Source organism: Schistocerca piceifrons, chromosome 11 (assembly GCF_021461385.2).
Source record: "Schistocerca piceifrons isolate TAMUIC-IGC-003096 chromosome 11, iqSchPice1.1, whole genome shotgun sequence".
Taxonomy (NCBI): Eukaryota; Metazoa; Arthropoda; class Insecta; order Orthoptera; family Acrididae; genus Schistocerca; species Schistocerca piceifrons.
The window spans coordinates 100,717,340-100,723,339 of NC_060148.1; positions in this window are offsets into that span (position 1 = coordinate 100,717,340).

Below are 6,000 nucleotides of genomic sequence, written 5' to 3' on the forward strand. Positions count from 1 at the left end.
TGATAATGTCGTTTAACGTTTAGTGAAGACATCAGAAGATATAATCAAATTTCAAAAATTCAAAATGATTTAGACACGATATCTGTATAGTGCGAAGAGTGTCAATTGGCTATAAACAATAAAAAGTGTGAGGTCATCCACCTCAGTACTAAAAGGAACGCATTAAATTTCGGTTACACGATGCATCTCACAAATTTAAAAGCTGTTAATTAGACTAAATACCTAGGGATTACGTTTGGCAAACAATTTAAATTGGAACCACATACAGAAAATATTGTGGGGGAAGCGAACCAAGGATTGCGTTTCATCGACAAAACAGATGTTGTGACAAATCTACTAAAGAGGCTAGATATTGCGGTTTTCTATTCTCTTCTGGAGTTTTTCTCCGCACTATGGGGTGCTTACCAGAGACGATTGAAAGAGATCATAATTTTTTTTTAAAAAAAGAACTACGGCTCGTTGTGTGTCATCGCGAAAAAGGGGAGAGAGTATCACGGACATGATACGCAATTTGATGTGGCGGTCATCAAATCAAATGCGTTTGTCGTTGTGGAGACCTGTTTTCACGAAATTTCAAATTCAAGTTTTTCCTTGGAATTCGAAATTTTTTTTAGTTCTACCTACACACAGAAAAATGATTGTAATTCTTCTTCATCTACCGTCCGACCGTTTCGGATACTGCAACACCTTATTGACTACATCACTTCTGCTTATTCCAAAATGTTACTCTGTCGTGTGCGAAGACCTTCCCTGTGAGTTTCCTAGCCAAGATTTTCATCTTCTTCCTCGTTCTCTTTTACCAGGCATCTTCCCATTAATAACTGTATAAAATAAAATAAACTGGAGCTCGCAAGAAAAGATTCAAGATTCCCTTTCTCCCACTAAAGAGAGTGGTAACGTAGATAAATATCGAGAAAGTGGTCTGAAGAGCTCTCTTCCAAGTACTTAAGTGTGAACTGCAGACTAATTGCGTAATAGATATAGAGAAAAGAAAGATCAGAATTTAACGTGCAGTCGACAACGATGTCATTAGAGACTGTACACAAGCTCGGACTACGAAGGGATGGGGAAAAAATGGGCCGTTTCAAAGAAACAATCCTTGTATCTGCCAGGAGAGGATTAGGAAAATGGCAAAGAAACTAAGTCTGCATGGCCAGACGGGGATATTAACTGACGTCTTCCTGAATGTGAGTCTTTTAATGCAGTCACTGCGTGAATTCACTCATTGTAGAATTCCAAACCTTGCCACTAATCGCTCCTTTCAAAAAATAAAAGTGAAACGTCAACGGCATGGCAAAATTTCTTTCTTCAGATGCACCCAATCGACGTCGAATAGTCTTTTTTGAAAATATCCACGACCACAGTTTCTTTAAATTTATCCAGTTCACACATCCGAAAATTCGTATCTTACAGCGTTTTCTGTTGTTTTAATCTGCAATTCATAACCGATAAAATGTGACTACGGACCGCATCTGACCATATAACTGTTAAAAGATTTGTAATCCGGTTTCGACTTTTCTCTCATATGATTATGATCTGATACCTTCAGGTGGCTCCAGGTCTCTTCAGGGCATACAACGTTCTTTCATGAATCTTGAACGAACTGTTACCATTCATTAAATTATTCTCAGAGCCAAATTCGACCAGGTGGCTTCCATGTTCATTCGTTTTCCCCAGTCCATATTCCCTTAATATTTTCCCGTCTCTTTCTTTTCGCATATATAATCAAAGTTTCTCTCTCCCCAACAGCGGAGCCAGCAGGTATTTGAAGTTGTACTAGCGTGGTGGATGTCGCCATTGTGTCTATCTTGTCCATAATAAGGCATAAACTAAGCTGCTCATAGTAATATTCCCACGTTTAAATTCTCTTATTCGTTATTAGACTTATTCCAGCATTTCATTTTACATTTCGTGTTGGTAGCCCTGTACTGCAGTGACCAGAAGTCCTGTTCGTCTTCCCATTGTACTTCACAACTGCCACTACATGTAACTTGAACCTACCCATCAGTATTTTATAATTCTATAACCCTACCAACAAGTTAAGGGATCTAACATTCCACACTCTGAGATTTAGAATGCCAGTTTTGTTCTTTCTGATGACACTATCCTCTGAGTAGTCCAAGCCCACAGATCCGAATGTGGAATTATTTTGCCTCTGCGACATTGTGTCCAAGAGGATGCCAAATAGCAGAGGAGCATTATCATGCGAAAAATAACAGCTGTAATTTCCCCTTGCTTGGTGCTGTTGGCAGTAGTAACATACCAAGGCCATGTTGCGTAATGTAAGAAGGTAAGATCAATCAATTACCCAGATTGTTGCCTCTGTGATTACTGTAAAGGCTGCTGTCCATTTCAGACACTATATGTTAGTCAGGCTTCTCCACATGTATCCATCTGATGGGATTACACATGTGGTATGGATGTTGTAAGGCTTACAAATCACTCAACCTTCATGGTTTGTGCCACCAACAAATTCATGTTCCATACCATACTGTATATGGACAATAAGTAGTATTTTCTTCACTGCTATTGTTCCTGGTATCCTGCTTTAATGTATAGCACGATATTTCCAAAGCAGAAGCTGTGACATAGGTTTCTGAGCTTAAATGATGACACCTGTTGTATCTTGTGCACAATTCTAATCTACATATACATTATACTCCGCAAGCCACCTAATGGTGCGTGGCGGAGGGTACCTTCGGTACCACTGTCTGCTCCCTCGAACCCTGCTCCACTCGGGAACAGTGAGTGGGAAGAATAACTGTCGTTAGGTCTCTGTAGTGGCTCTAATTTCTCGAATTCTCTCATAGTGGTCAATACGCGAGATGTATGTGGGGGGAAGTAATACGTTGTCGGATTCCTCCTGGAAAGTGTTCTCTGGAAATTTCATTAGTAAATCTCTCCATGATGCACAACGCCTCTCTTGTAACGTCCACCCGTGGAGTTTGTTTAGCATGTCCGTAACGCTCTCTCGCCAGGTAAACGATAGCGTAACGAAACGCGCCGCTCTTCGTTGGATATTCTCTATCTCCTCCCACTCCCAGATAGTTGAACAATACTCAAGAATCGGGCGAACAAGCGTCTTATAAGTCACTTCTTTTGGGGATGTTGTTACATTTCCTTAAGATTCTTCCGATGAATCTGAACCTGGTGTCTGCTTTTTCTACTACCTGTTTTATGTTGTCATCCCACTCAAGGCCGCACTGCATAGTTACGCCTAGATATTTTACGGTAGACGTTGTCTCCAGCTGTTTGTCATCAATAGTGTAACTGTACAGTAGCAGATTTGTTTCATGTGTATACGCAATATGCTACATTTGTTTACGAGCGCCCTCGGCGTGGCCGAGCGGTTCTAGGCCCCTCAGCTGGAACCGCGCGACCGCTACGGTCGCAGGTTCGAATCCTGCCTCGGGCATGGATGTGTGTGTTGTCCTTAGGTTAGTCAGGTTTAAGTAGTTCTAAGTTCTAGGGGACTGATGAACTCATATGTTAAGTCCCATAGTGCTCAGAGCCATTTGAGCCATTTGTTTACGTGCAGGGTCAACTGCCAGAGCCTGCAACGATCACCAACTCTCTGCAGGTCGTTCTGGAAATTCTTACTGTCTTATGGCGTTGCAACTTTGGTACAGACAACTGCATCATCTACGAATAGTCTTAAAGAGATTATTTATACACATTGTGAACAATAACTGTCCTATCACACTTCCCTGTGGTACTCCGGATATTAACTTTACATTTGTCGATTTTGTTCCGTTAAGAGCGAAAATCTGAAAGAAAGTCTTGAATCCAATCACAACTCTGCTCCGATAATTAGTAAGCTTGTATTTTTATAATTAAAGGGCAATGCGGGCGGTGTCAAATTCCTTACTGAAATCAAGGAACACGGCATCAGCCTGAGCGCCATTGTCCACTGCGCTGTGGATTCATGGTGGAACAGAGAGAGCTGAGTTTCGCAGGATCTCTGTTTGCGACATCTATGCTGATTTTTACACAGGAGATGTTCATTTTCCAAGAACGACACAATTCTTGAGCATATAACATGTTCCATAGTTCTACAACAGATTGACGTCAACGATATAGGTCTATAATTGTGTGGATCTGTCTTACAGCCTTTCTTAAAGAAGAGAATAACTGTGCTTTTTTCCAGTCCTTAGGTACCTTTCATTGCTAAAGCGATCTACGATATATTGGTGCAAGAAGGGGAGCAAGTTCTTTCGAATAATCTTCTTTAGAGTCTTATAGGTATCCCATCTGGTACTGACGCCTTTCCAGATCCAAGCGATTGCAGCTGCTTTTCAGTTCCGCGATCGGTTATCTCAACATTTGCCATTTCGAAGTTCGTACGCTTTCCCTCTGTTGTCTACAGTTTCGGTGCCGGTCTGGTCGCTGAGACAATGAACAGATGATGTTGACCTACTTACTGATTTTACCTACGACCGAAATCTCTTAGGGTTGTTACTCGGGTCGGTCGATAGCGTCTTACTTTCAAAATCATTGAAAGCTTCTCTCATTGCTCTCCTTACGCTCATTTTCGCTTGGTTCAGTTTTTGCTTGTCAGCTAGGTTTTTACTTCTCTTGAATCTGAGAAGGAGTGTTCTTTCTTTGCTGAGCGCTTTTCTAACACTGCTATGAGACCATGGTGGATCCCTTAAATCCTTATTTGGAAAATACTTGTCTAGGGCACGTTGAACAATGCCTCTGAATTTTTTCCATTTGTTCTCCACGTCTTCGTCCTCATCACCGAATATTTGATGCTGACTGCTGAGATATTGTGAAATTTGTATCCCGTCACCCTCGCTCAGCAGATGTATCTTCCCACCTTTCTTTGTAGGATCTGCGGTCATAGATGCTGTCAGAACCTTGTGATCACTGATACGTTCCTCTACATTAACTGATGCGATAAGATGAGGTCTGTTTCTTGCCAGGAGGTCTAAGAGTAGGCTCATTGCTAGGTAAAGCGAGTGACAGAGTTCAGTTATACTTCATAAAATGGGGAAAACAGAGTCAGTCTGAGGAAGGAGACTGCTGAGAAAGTACTCGTGAGGTCCATCCTACAGTACTGCTAAAGCGTGTGTGACGCTTTCGAAAAAGGACTGTCGCGGCATAGTGGAGGTACACAAAGGAGGTCACCACGGGCGGAGACGAGGGGCAGAGGGCTGGAGGCAGGCGCAGGCTGGCTGGCTCAGGGCTGCTGGCGGAGCTCCCGCGTTAATGGCCAATCACAGGGCTGCTCTTCGCTGACCGTAAAGACTAACAGGGAGAGACACGCAGCCGTGTGATTGACTTTTTGAAACTGATGTAGGCTAACATCCCAGGTATCACACAGTGCTGCCGTTCACCCCAGTGGGTCCTCGTTTGCGAGTAATTGACGAAAAAAATAATTCAGAATTTTGTGTGATACTGAGTAGCGTTAATAATGGGATAACCTCCAGTCTGGTCTCGAAGTGTAATGGATAGGATGACAGCATTGCATGCACGTGGTTTTGGGTTCTAGTCTCGTCAGGTGCACAATTGTTTCTTATTTATATATCTCTATCCAAGTTGCTTCAAATATTTTTTTCTATCAATTGATTTAAATGTAATATTTTAATTCCATTCCCTTGTCACACAATTTTAATCAAAATACCGACTTCTCTATTTGCTCTCATTTTTCTTCCTGTCATTTTTTATCCTCTTGAAATCTTTGTTGATGTGTTTTTAATTAATTTTATGTGTAGATTTCTATTTACTTTAGTTTGTTTCATCACCCTGTTCTTTAGTCCACACTATTGCGTTGGTTACATCTGTTTCTCATTACACCTGAATTTCGTTTTACTTATAATCGTCTCTTTCATTTTAAATCTCATCTGCGTTATTTTGTCCATAATGCAATAGGTATTTAGGTTATGTTTTAAACGCTTCTATGACGATTACTGTGCAAAATGAAAAGAAAAAATCGACTTCCTGTAATGAAAATACATTTCTTACTCCATTGCGCAAATACAGACAGATTATGTCGGC